At 39.5% G+C, this 13,402-nt stretch overlaps 1 protein-coding gene across 2 annotated transcripts in view; it reads right to left on the bottom strand.

Annotated features, from left to right (window-relative positions):
* The window catches only part of SETBP1 (SET binding protein 1), a 174,892-nt gene extending 162,514 nt beyond the window's left edge, over positions 1 to 12,378 (bottom strand). For both annotated transcript variants that reach the window (XR_010090872.1, XM_063453846.1), the window contains exon 1: positions 11,676 to 12,378. The gene's annotated coding sequence lies outside the window, so the exon portion shown is untranslated. The remainder of the gene's footprint in view (positions 1 to 11,675) is intronic.
* Positions 12,379 to 13,402: the final 1,024 nt, after the last annotated feature.

Here is a 13,402-nt window from a genome sequence, read left to right as displayed (position 1 = left end):
TATGAAGAAGTACATATACAGTGCATATACAGAGACACACACACATATACATACACACCTTGACACTCATGCAGATACAGACACAAAGATACACATACTAATACACATGCAAATACACACACTGATTACATATTGATACACAGATACATACAATGACAACATACAGATACACACTGACACACATACAGACACTGACTATATACACATGCACAAATATACAAATGAACACACACGGACATATTAACAGACATGCTGACACAGGCACATATACTGACACACACACACACATATACTCAGACAGACGTACTGACATACAAAATCTACACTGTGACAGCCACCCTCCAGATTCTTACCTTTTGCTGGAGGGTGGCTTTACAGGGGTCCAATGTGCTGGCCTGGGAGTTGGGGTCCACCTCTCCCGGCCTGGACCCCTTTGCACTGCTTCTTTCGGGTTCTCCCACCGGCGTGGCTCTGCACCAGCCAGGAGGAAGGGAATGTCATTTCGTCCCACATACTGCCAAAAAGCAAGGGGCCAGGTCGCGCTGTTAAAGGGCCACCGGGCCCATGCTTACAAATACCCACTGGGTGGCCCTAACTGCATGGGCCACGAGATGGGCCCCCTTAGTGTGCAGGCCCGCTGCAAACAATTTATTTTAGAATCGGTGATCCTAAAAGAAATTGTTGCGGGCAAGTGGGGCAGCTGCCCCGTTTGCCCAGTGTTAAAGATGTCCCTGCATATATATGGTTGTTCTATCAACAATTTGCCATGATTTGTGCTAAAGAAGCCTAAAGAAGCACTCTAATGCCCAAGTAAAACAATTTTAAAGATACACTGTTTAGTAGATATACCATCAATGAACACATGCATTTTAATTATGCACTACAGCTTGCAAAAGTTGCATATCTCTTTTCTGCAGACATTGCAAGTCCTCATCTGCTAACCCCACCCAGACTTTCTGTGACTGTCCAATCACAGACTTCCCAATGCAGCTCAATGAGGAAGTCTTCATAAGGCATGCACTCTGGGCAATTGAGCTAAACAACCAGGAAGTAGCAGAACCAGTTGTCTGACTGACAGCCAGAGGGGTGTAACACAATTAATTTATAAAAATTCCAATTTCTACTCAAATCTGCACTTTTTGTAAAGTGAAAAAGATAATACACTTTATATTTTACCGTGTATTTCATAAACAACATGCCCCAAAATTGTGTCCTTCTAAATAACAGGTAAAGCAATTCCCATATAGGTTTTTCTGGTAGTTTAGGTTACTGGGCCATATTTCAGTAACCAATAGAAATATTATGCATGCAAATAACAATACACTGTAGGGATTATGGTGCTTTAAAAAAAGCACAGTCTAGTAATAAAAGCAATACAGCTCACATGAAAGCTCCTGTGCAGGGGTTAAAAATACACCAACTACAGGGTGAGGATTGACACATTGAAGCATTTCTCACAATCATTTTCACAGTAAACACATGCTTAACACTGTTTTAATCACGAATATGATAAGACTGTGCTGTAATCCTTTCACAGTCACAGTTTGTTGGCTAGGTCATTTGTTTGTGGACAAGAGATCATAAGTCACTAAGTATGTGTAACCAACCTCCAGCCCCACTGGGAAACTGGTTACAAAAACAAGCATTTGTTCTGTCTTTTGGCATTTGCAACAGAGTTTGTAAGTATATTGCTGTTGTACTTACAAATGTTGACTAAATTAGAAACAAAAGGGTTTATTCGCTAAAGTCTGAATTGCAGGGAATTGAAAACAGAATTACAATTTTTAGGCTAAAAAAAAACTGGCAATTTGGAAAACTTGTCAAACTCCTCTATAGTCAGAATTTATGCCTCAATTTTGTATTGCGGTTTTCAAATCAATACAATTTAGTGCTGAGTGAATGAGCCCTTAAGAAACATTTAAAAGGAAAACAAAGGGGTAAACATCACTCAAATTTTAATGACATAAAAAATGCATTTAGAAAAAAATAAAAATATGATGTACAGTTTGTTGGGTCTGCCTCCATCTACAGACAGACTCCTTTATCAGTAAAAGACGCTGCATTCAGGAGCATCCCATTTTAGGCAGTGACCGTGAGGTCTATTTGTATGTGAAAATCTCCTGCTCTTCAGAAGTTTATGGGATAAGTAATTTAGTCACATAGGATAAGTGGAACTGCCCTGCTACAGTCTACACATGTCCAATCTGTGGTTTGGTTCTCTATCCAGTAGGAGAGAAAACTCATACCACGCAGTATGCAAGGTGTGCATACGCTGAATGCACAAAACTGAACAAACTGGCTGACAATCCGTTTTCCTGGCACTGGAGGGTCCCTCTCCCTCCCACCCCCCAATCCCCGGTTACTGAAGGGGTGAAAACCCCTTCAGTTACTTACCTGGGGCAGCGACGATGTCCCTAGTCGTGGTCTCCTCCTCCGCACCGCTCCTCCTTCTTACTCAGTCGGCCGGTTGGCGAGACTGATCCCACCCACCGGCCGAGGAGACCTAATGCGCATGCGCGGCAATGCCGCGCATTCGCATTAGGTCTCCCCATAGGAAAGCATTGAAAACGAATTTCAATGCTTTCGTATGGGGATTTGAGCGATGCTGGAGGACCTCACACAGCGTGAGGACGTCCAGCGACGCTCTAGCACAGATAGTCTGGGCTATAGAGCAGGAAGTTCTCTCTAGTGGCTGTCTAGTAGACAGCCACTAGAGGTGGAGTTAACCCTGCAAGGTAATTATTGCAGTTTATAAAAAACTGCAATGATTACACTTGCAGGGTTAAGAGTAGTGGGAGTTGGCACCCAGACCATTCCAATGGGCAGAAGTGGTCTGGGTGCCTGGAGTGTCCCTTTAACGTCTCTCATGCTTAGAGCTGCAACTATAGTCATGGTACTCAGGTGTAGTAATCATGTAAAGTTGATGGTGCATAGAGTGATCCTTTCACTTCTAACCACTTCCCAAAAAGAGCAAGAAAAATACAGAATGTTTGCAGCTCAAATGCTACACACCTTCCACAGGTTTTGTCCCCATCTCCATGCATAGACTCATGTATACATAGATTGATTTATAAAACTCACTGTAGCTGTAAGTACATCCCTGTGTAAGGTGATGTCACAAGGAAAAAACAAGAATTATTTTGACTGTACAAGTACATGTATGGCCTTTGCATATGTTCTTATGAAGACACTTGGGATTGTTTATTGCTATATTAGTTGTTAATTGAAAGTAAGTTAACTGAGTATTTAGAGGGAAAAACTCTGTAATGCAGTCTTGATATATGGTACTTCCAATGTTGCTAAATTTCCTTTGAGAAAAACATGAAAAGAATACTCACATAGCGAAGGATAGAAAAAAATATTATTAGACATAAGACTGCTCATGTGAGCCTTAGCTTTAAGGGGAAGTAATTCACTTTAATGAAATTGTTTTGAAAGCGTGTTCGCACACTCCTGTCCCTTTTCTGCTTGGCCACCATACTCACCAGAGAAGGTAATCTTCAAGAAGCCTTATGTACGGACACTTTCAGGCTATCAGCAGCTGCCCATTGTGAGTACAATAATTACGGAATATGTATGTGTGTTTCTAGGACCATATATCTGAAGGGCCCAGTCCAGGTTTTCTAAGGGTCTCAAAGATCACCAATAGAAGCTCTAATATACCCTCTACCTTCTATGCAGCCTTCACTTTCTGTGAGAATGGGAACCTTTCTAAAAAGTCCTGATTTGGAGAACTATTGTTAAAGGGACACTGTAGTCACCAGAACAACTACAGCTTAATGTAATTGTTCTGGTGAGTATAATAGGTCCCTTCGGGCTTTTTTCCATGCAAACACTGCTTTTTCTTTGAAAAGGCAGTACTTACATTCCCTCTAGGGACACCTCCAAGTGGCCACTGGAGGTGCTTGCTGGGTCAGTGCTGCCGAAAAAGCAGCCCTGACGTTCAGCGTCCCCACGCTCTGCATGGAGAGGCTGAATTTTCCTCATAGAGATGCATTGATTCAATACATCTCTATGAGGAGGTCCTGATTAACCAAAATGGCATTTGGCCCCGCCCCTGTTTCTCTATGGGAAAGCATTGGATTGGCTAAAAAAAATCTGCCATTTTGATGATGTCACAAAGGGGGCGGAGCCAGCACCAGCAGACCCGTGCGGTGCCGGAAATAAGGTGAGTTTAAAACTTTTATAGGGGGGCAAGCCACCTTAATGGTAGGTTAAACACTATACAGTCAGGAATATAGGTTTATGTTCCAGACCCTATAGTGTTCCTTTAAGTCACCGAGCATGCTGTCAGCACAATTTGGAAAGATTTAAGGGGGGGTAAACGTGCCAACAAACCATACTGATATCTAGTTGGCCCACATATTTGTGCCTATTCAAGAATTATCACTTATCCGGTAACTGAGGCCAACTGCAGATCCCACTATATTAATTACATGACCTGCAATGTCAAGTGACCAATGATTTCATTAGATCAGTAGCAGTAACTTCTTAAGCTCCTAAAAATCTAGATTCCCTTTAACCGTAGAGAAGAAATAATCTGCAAAGTTTTTTCCTAAAGATCGAAAATAAACTAATGAAAGAGAAAAAACAAATAATGAAACACAATGAAGCTTACTATAAATATTTTTTCAGTGATCTTTTCCAGTGTAGCTAGTTTATTTTTACTGTTACAAAAGTCCGTTCAGTGTATAAATAATACCACATTGATATAATTGTTGATACTGTGTTCAGCTGTAAGGGTGAATATAATCTCCCGATTAACATTACTGGTGCACACAGAGTTATTACTTTAAAAAGTACATGCCTTAAATTGATAATGTGTTAATAACAATGACTGTACTTCTTGGCAAGCTTTAGACCTCAGCAACTTGAAAAAATATCAGCAAAATTATTTATTTCCTCTTGTTGGCAGCAGAGAAAATGGAGTTTCTTGGCTTGACTCGTACTCAGACTTCTGGAATCAATTACGTCTATTGAGACTATGGAGAAGAGTGGGGGGATGTGGCAAAACCATCAGGCTCTGAGCCAAGGAAACTTGGGTGTAGTTGCTACCACGGTGTTTCCCACAATATAACCCATACTTTTGTTAAAAACCATGCCATAATTTGCACTGTGCTGTAGTTATGAGATAATATGACTAAATGAGGCATGCCAATATTCCCAATCCAAATGAGACACTGGGAATTGCAGTTTTTTTTTTTTTTTTGGAGAATCAGCTGAAAAGATTTGCCCACTCAATTATTGTCAGCTTTGGTCTAAATTTGAACTTCCGTGGTCATTTCACAGCAACTGCCGGTTTAACATATGGTCCTGAAAATGTACTTCGCCACCAAACAACCCAGACTTAGATTTCAAACTACATGGAGTTGCCATCTGCTTTTATAGTCTGTAAACTGGACTTTAAACCTAATTTAACAACTCATCAACAGTTTTGCTCATGTGAGGTAGTAAGAGAAAAAAAAAAACAAATGTACACACACAGTGTCAGTCAGATATAGTTGCTTTGTGATTGCATGGACACGTGAACAAAATAAATAAATACATAAATACTGGTGTTCTAAATATGGGTAGGGTAGACAGAAGTATGAATTTGTATTCACACATTGTGATAGTGCTAACAACCAGCTCCAGTATGGACAGTGTATAGTGGAACAAACCCCAATGATGGATATAAGGTGGTAACCTCTTCAACAGCAAGGCAGAGGTATACATATGAAAACAAAACAACAACAAAAACAACACAATAGTGCTCTCTGGTGCAGTAAGTAGATATACTCACATTTTAGAGAGCAGTTAGATTTAAATGCTCACTAATATGTGAGTTGGTCCTCATATTTAGTCACTGCACCAGAGCACTATTGAGATTTTATTTTAATGTGTAAACTCCTGCCAATGCTGTTGAAGAGGTTATCGGTAGGGATTGTTAAACTGAAGCGGTTTCTTAGCTCTATCACATGTGATTGCAAATGTATACATCTCTGTTGTGTGCCCTACCCATATTTATAACATACACAACCATTGTTTTTTTTTCTTTACGTGTCCATGAAATACCAAAGCACAAGGCAACTACATCAAACTGAACTGCAAAACATCTGGACTGTGCCCATCTAAGCTTTTTACATATTTTTCCTATTTTCTCATACTTTGGTGAAACCTGTATTTGTTATATTTTATTATTTTACACATATGGGTAGGGCACACAACAGAGATGTATACATTTGCTGCACAAGAAGAAACTGCTTCAGTTTAACAATCCCTACTGATAACTTCTTCAACATGGAGAGATGGAGAAATGGATGTGGACAAAGACCAAAGTAAAACAAAGTTTAAGCTATACCAGTAAGAGCAAGTCGGTTGTGGTGTGCTAAAACAAATTAACAGGGAGCCCTGAATAAAGTGGGTGATGTTCCAAACGCCAGTAGAACACGTAAAAAGGTAGCCACGATGAGTTAGTAGATATATACCAGGTACATGCATGAACGCATGCATGCTCACGAACAAAAACAAAATAATCCTACTTAAATTTCCATACTCAATACATACCTACTATTGCTTAGTAAAAAAAAAGCCTCTAACATACCTGACACACTAGCCCCAAATAGTCAGTGGAAGAAACAATTACCATTCCCTAGATCAATAGTTTTTGCCTATATATGGCAACCTTATATGGCCTCTTGTTAACAGCAAACTAACGTCATCACAGAAAATAGTCCTAGAATGGCAAGACATGGCCTCATGCTAGCATTTTCTTTTATAAACAATACATTTCTCTAGCGCACAAAAAAAAAAAAATCTGGATAGGGAATGATTTAGTTAGATTTTCCAAGATTTGGATTGCAAGGTATTGGATGGTTTTTGGTCACTAGGACTTTCAGCAGATTAAAATTACTGGTTATAAATTTATTTTTTCATGTGACCACTGTGTTTTTTAAAAAAGGGAAAACCCAACAGATACCTAGTATGCTTTAATTATTTCAGCATTTAAACTGATGCCCCAGTTACCCTGACCTGCTGGAATTAAATACTACAACATTGAGGTTTGAACAGCTGATGTATTTAGCGATCTTACTTAAGATGAACTCCATGAGTCACCACTAACAAAACTCCCTAACCTTTGGACAGTCTAACATTGCAGTGTCCAGAAAATACAGACATGAATTACAAATTCAAAACTCGCATTCACATTTTGTTTAGCTTCTCCAAGCATTACGTGAGACAAGTGGTCATCAAATGCACATTCAAAACCATTGAAACAACAAGATGTTTTGGTTATTCCAGTTGAGAGAGAGGTCTGTGGGGTTTGGACAACCTCATGCGGCTTCCATTTAATAGAATTTGGCAAGATTTCCCACTTGTCAAGAAAGGAATCCAAATATGTCATCGTCTTAAGAGCACAAAAATATTACTTACATAATAAAGCATTCGTTACATTCTCCCAATATTAAGTGGATCATACCATTACAAAAAGGGTATGATATGTCACGAGTATAAATAAGATGGTTCCTCATTACTGCTAGCACATCACAGAGTGGTTTTATACAAAGCCCTCTTGCAATTTACTTTATTCTTAGCTCCTAAAGACTGTTTGGTTCCTGAATTCTACACATTTTTTATAAATCCTTGCATTCTAAGATAGTCAACAAATTATGCATTATTCGTACCTTCCTTCAAGAGGGAGAAGACTAGATTCACATGGACATAAATTGCCATTTTATCCCCTACTGGCAGAGATAATGTTAAACATATAACTGCAGCAAGCAGCAGTTCAACTGAAAGCCTAATGTCAATATTTAGGGATGAACTGTCTACTTCCCCTGAGAACAGAAGACTATTGGGATCAGGATTCACAAGAAACTGTACATTCAAAAGCCATCATCTTTATTGCAGGATTTAGAGAAAATATATAGCAATCTCTGTCGAGCAAATAAATATATTAGCTGACATGATACATTATTTTTACAGCTGTCAAATATAATGAAGCGCACTCATTTTGGACACCAAAATATATAATAATTTCCCATCTGTGCGCACTCCTCCCAATGATTCATCTTAAGGACTACAGCAAGACAAACATACTTGGTTTTTGCTAGTTTAGAAGGCTGTTTCGGGAATAATATATTAATGCATATTATGTATATAGAGCTGTTCATAATAAATAAATAAAAAAAAAAAAAAAAAAAGGTTTAGGTTAAGCTTCTGAAAGCTCTGCTATGATAAACAGAAAAATCACAGATCAGCATGGGCAACATAAATCTGTTATCAGCTTTTTCAAGATGTTCTGCAGCAGCTGTTAGGGGTACGGACACGAATTGACACAAAAGATCTGTCTCAGTTCTTTTTAAATCACATCTGTTGGACCATTGCAGTTATTGCCATAACTCCAATAGTAGATCAAGTCAACTTGGACACGCTAAAAAGCAACAAATAAATTTATAGTTACATCTCCCCTCTCATAATATTGTAAAGCGCTACGGAATCTGTTGGCGCTATATAAATGGCAATAATAATAAAAATAATAATAATAATGAACCACAAACCGTCATATTTTAATCCTGGAACATCAACTCTTTCAATGACAGAAGGGTTAGAAACACATCTAAGTCACTGTGAACCACAAATCATATTTTAGATTTGCCACACCTTGTTAGTATATAACCCATCCAGCACAGTAAAGGTGTTCAATATAGGAATCCTAAAACTCTCTTTAGTGGAAGCAAGTAGTACATCTAATTAGGTGTATTGCATAGTGCTGATAGTTATATTCCTGACCAACTAATTTTAAGATATTTTCTTTTGGTGGGTTTCCTAAGCACTCAGATATTAAAATAAAAAAAAAAAAAAGGAGGGAGGAGAGGGAATATAAGAACCATCTGCAAGAAGATGCAATTCAAGAGCACACCTCTAGCATTGCAAAGACAAGTGGTATCCCCCTCAGACTGGTTTTAACATGAAAACATGATCCCTGAGCACATTTGTTTTTATTTTGTCTCAACAGGATGCTCCTCAACCATAAGCCAAAAGGCAGAGGGCAAAGGAGAGGAAGAGGAGGGGGCACCAGAAAAGCCATTTCAAATGCCTCCAAGGAGGGACCTCAGCTGTGATCCTGTTCTGGATACACACCAGCTTTATCTGCTCTGTTACAGAAACATTAAGATTATCTGTGCACTTCACTGCAAACGGAAGCAGATAGCAGCTGTGAGAAAGATTTCCTATCTGTGATCTATATGCATTCAAGGGCACATAAAGGAGGTCCACGATGGCTAGAGTATATTACAATAAGCCATGGGAGCAGAAAACCCACCTCAAATTGACTGCTTTACACTGATTGGGGGACCTAATCAGCTCATGACATGAGGTAGAAACACATCATAGGCTGGGTGGAATAGAGGCAGGAGATCCCTGGCCCTAGAGACAAATTCAATAACCGATACAAGAATAGGACAGCAAACAGCTGCTGATAAACACTTTGGGCATATTAAGCAGTTAAATAAAAAGGATCAGGTAACAGCAATAAGCCAAAAACTGGTCAAGTTTGTTGCAAAGTGATTTTGCAACAACACAGTCATCGGTTTCTTGTCTGTATGAATGCAAAAACATATACAAATTGTATAAAATACACATATACAAATCGTATATCACATACAGTTTATACAGACACTAGCATTTGATTTTAGTGTATTACAAGGGAGGCACACTGTTTTTATTAAACTGGTAATATCCAATAAAATAAATAAATTCAAAAATAAAAGATATAGCCTGTACTGACGAAGACCTCGGCAAGGTTGAAACACTGTCATAATAAATATATAAACCAAAAATAAGGAAGAATGCCAGAGCTTTCTTTTGTTTGGGATGGTTGCCATTGACTCATCCACACAGTTTTCACTCTATACGTTTTACCCATACACACTACTTTCTGATTCAGTATGGCTCATGCCCCCTGTTTGTAAGATCCCCAATCAAAAAGCCTCCAGCCTGCCCCTGCACTGACAGAGAGCTCCCTAAAGCTGGGATTAATCCAGCACCAATCATCTGCTGGATATATACATGACAAGGTATATGACGGATGCAGACACAAGACATACAATGCATAATGATAGACTGGTGATGAACACAGATACGTGTGTCAGGCAAACACGAGAGCAATGAAAGATTCATTGCCATGTCTACAAACCTAGAGAGAAGAAGACTAAAAGGTTATGCTATCAAAAGAGAAACAAGCCCTGCAGCATCAGAGCTGCCTTTAAATGTGAAACATTGATTCCACACAATGTGAAATGTCTACATTGACCCCAAACAATTCCACATCTTTGAGACGAGTGGTTCTGAACTCCTGGATGTTCAACACAAATGTGGCCCCCAATATTATTTTCATTGGGTCTCCAATCACATCACATTCATCAGGCCCCAGGATGCTGGACACAATAAATGCTATTCTGTAGTAGCAGTCTTCTCCAGTTCAATGGAGACCCTTTTAGACATTTGGAGAAACTAAAAGGCATGCCTTATAAATGTCATTACAATTGAAGAACGGGACATATACATAATTTGGGTTTCTGTTTAAAATAAAAAGAAGAAGAAGAGGTTAAGAACCACTGAATTAGATATTAAAGAAAAAGATAAATAGGAAATTAAAAATAAACTAATAAATCAAAATGAGCAGCTGTTGCCATTGAAAGGACTGGTTGCCCTGCTGAAGACAAAGATCAGACCGCTCTATAAACCACACTGCAACAATTTAGGGGGGAAAGCACCCTGCCCTGAAATGACTGCCCCCCTCTGAACTGCCATGAATGACCCTTCATCTCAAAGCCTTCTGAAATATGCTCCAGAAGCAAGCAGTTGATCCCACATTGCTCTCTAACTCCACTTAACCTGCAACTTACAAAGACTGAGATTTATCTGCCTCCATTCTCAGCAGGAACAACATACAGGCTGATCTTTGTGTCTGTGACACTTGTCTCTGAAGTAGGAGACCTAATGTCAACCCTGAGTGACCTTGGACACTCTCTCCCTCTATCACACCACCTCTCCCACCTACCATTTAAGCAACATTATCCTCCCAAGCAAATATAAGCAATAGCACATCCCCCTCAAAACCCCTCAGGCAGGGAGCATGAGATTCCAAGTCATTGTTTTTTTTTTTTTTTTTTTAAATAATTCTAGTAGGCCACTTGCCAATCACTGAGGCCACTGGACTACCATTGCTGCAGAATCTCCTGGGATGGGAGCTGTCAGTCACGTGTCTCTGGACTTTAAACAAGTCCACTCATAGCTGACAGCAACTGTGTACAAGAGGTGCTGCAGCAGCTGTGACTCTTCTTTTGCAGGTCAAGCAAACAAAACAGGCTCAGTGCAAATGCATTGCAATACCAGCCCACGCACTCCTACTATTTGTCTCACGTCCAAGAACCCAGAAGAAAAAAAAAAAGAAAAAAATTAACACTTTGAGTGCCAGAAAGGCATTACCAACATTCCTCTGTCACTTAAAGGGTTACAATTAAAAAGGTTCAACCAGGTACACATAGAGGTCCCCTATGGGCACTATTTATTTGTACTACCCAATAACCACTGAGATATACATAATGTATGTGGCTTCCAATTTAGAATGTAGCTGCCAAGCAGTGATCGCCTCTGATTTGGGGTGAAAACAGCAGGATTTGAGAACTTACCCCTTTGCCCTGTCCCATCATGGTTTGCGCCCGGTCCCTAGATCAATAAGAGCCCCATAGAATATCCGCGGGCTGGTATGGGCTTCACGTACCCATGCTCTAAGCTGGGGGAGTGCTCTGAGTTCAAGAGCTCGGGGTCTGCGGCAATCTGTCACACATAAGATGCAACGGGAAAATGGCGGCTCCACGAGTCCAGGGTGCACAGGCACAGACAAGGAAAATCCACACCAGGGACAGCTAATTTTAGCAGCACAAGAGTAGAGATCTTATCAGCAATCCGAGGAGATCCGAAATAGGAGCTCACAGCAGGGTGAGGGGGTGTCCCTCTAAATAGGGTGGTGGTGGTGAAGATCAAACTGGACCCTCTATATTTTTTCGCAGTGTGGAGTGGAAGCTTTTGCTGATGAGTGCAGTTTAATCAGAGCAGAGCCGGGACTGCTCTGTGGCTTCCCCCCTCCTCTCCTCTCCCTCCTAATCTTGGAGAAGAGGGGAAAAAAAAACCAATAGAACGAGGATTGAAATACAATGTATCAAAATAATAAAAACAAGGCAACAAAATGTCTGCTCCGGCTCCCAGTGCAAGCTGCTGCTGAGTTGTCTCTCAGGGGCTCTCTCTGTGGCTGCTCAGATGTCGGGTTCTCTCCCTTCAGGGGGGGAGGGGTGAGCTGTTTAATGAGATCTGTCCATCCCCCTAGTGTCTGTCTCTCCCTCAGTCCTGCAGTAGTGAGAACAAAATGCTAATGAAACGGCAGGGCTGGGTTAATGCACTCAATACTGCCACTACCTGACACAACATGGCCAGTGTGGGAGGGAATGGGAGAAGGGCTTCACTTCTGCTTTTTTTATGATGATTGTTATTCATTTCATTTTAATTTTTTAATTTTTTTTTTTTTTTAATGTAAAAAGAGCTAATGCTGTTCTAATTCAAATATTTGTTAAAACAAAAAAAACAACAACAAACATATAGGAAAAAAAAACTCAAAATACACTTTTTTGAACTCACAAGGGGGAGCATTTTCTAAAATTGAAATTGAAATGAAGAATTAGATTTCACAGCCCATAGAGTTTAATTCTAGAAAATCATCTCAGATAACAAATGTGATGCTGGAAAGCTTTTAACAGAGGGTTAGTGATTATTATTATTATTATTATTAATAATATTTTTTTTTATATATTTTGCTGGCTACTTCATTGTAAAGATAATAAAATATGATTTTTGCAATCTAAACTCTTTTGAGTACCATTCCCAATTATAATTTAAATGCAGTATACATTTTTGGTGGGTGGGTTTTTATTAATCGTCTAATCCTTTTTTTTTTTTTTCCATACTGGATAGTCTTATTTCATAAACCGACCATTTCTGCTCCTCCATCTAAAGTGTTTAGGTTTTTAGCACGTAAAATACTACTGTAAATGCTGTCATCGCCATATGGGAGTAGTGATTTAGTAGTTTGCCCTTTGCTATGCCAATAAATCACTAAAGCATAAGCATGGGCAAGGTGTGCCCAGGCACGCCCGAATAGAAGGCCAAAATTGTCCTACCTGTCCCATATACTGGTTTCCATAGCCTATAAGGAAAACACACACACACATATAACATCTCCATCTATTCCAAAGAGTTTAATTACATACTGTGGTTTGGCTTAGATGGCCCATTTAACTTTTATGTGAAGCTCTATTGTAATTTTAAATGTATATTAATTAGCAATTAACATCACAATCCAGTT

This window comes from Pelobates fuscus, chromosome 5 (genome assembly GCF_036172605.1).
Source record: "Pelobates fuscus isolate aPelFus1 chromosome 5, aPelFus1.pri, whole genome shotgun sequence".
Lineage (NCBI taxonomy): Eukaryota > Metazoa > Chordata > Amphibia > Anura > Pelobatidae > Pelobates > Pelobates fuscus.
The sequence above is the reverse complement of the archived record's forward strand: the minus strand, read 5'-3'. Positions and strand labels throughout refer to the sequence as shown.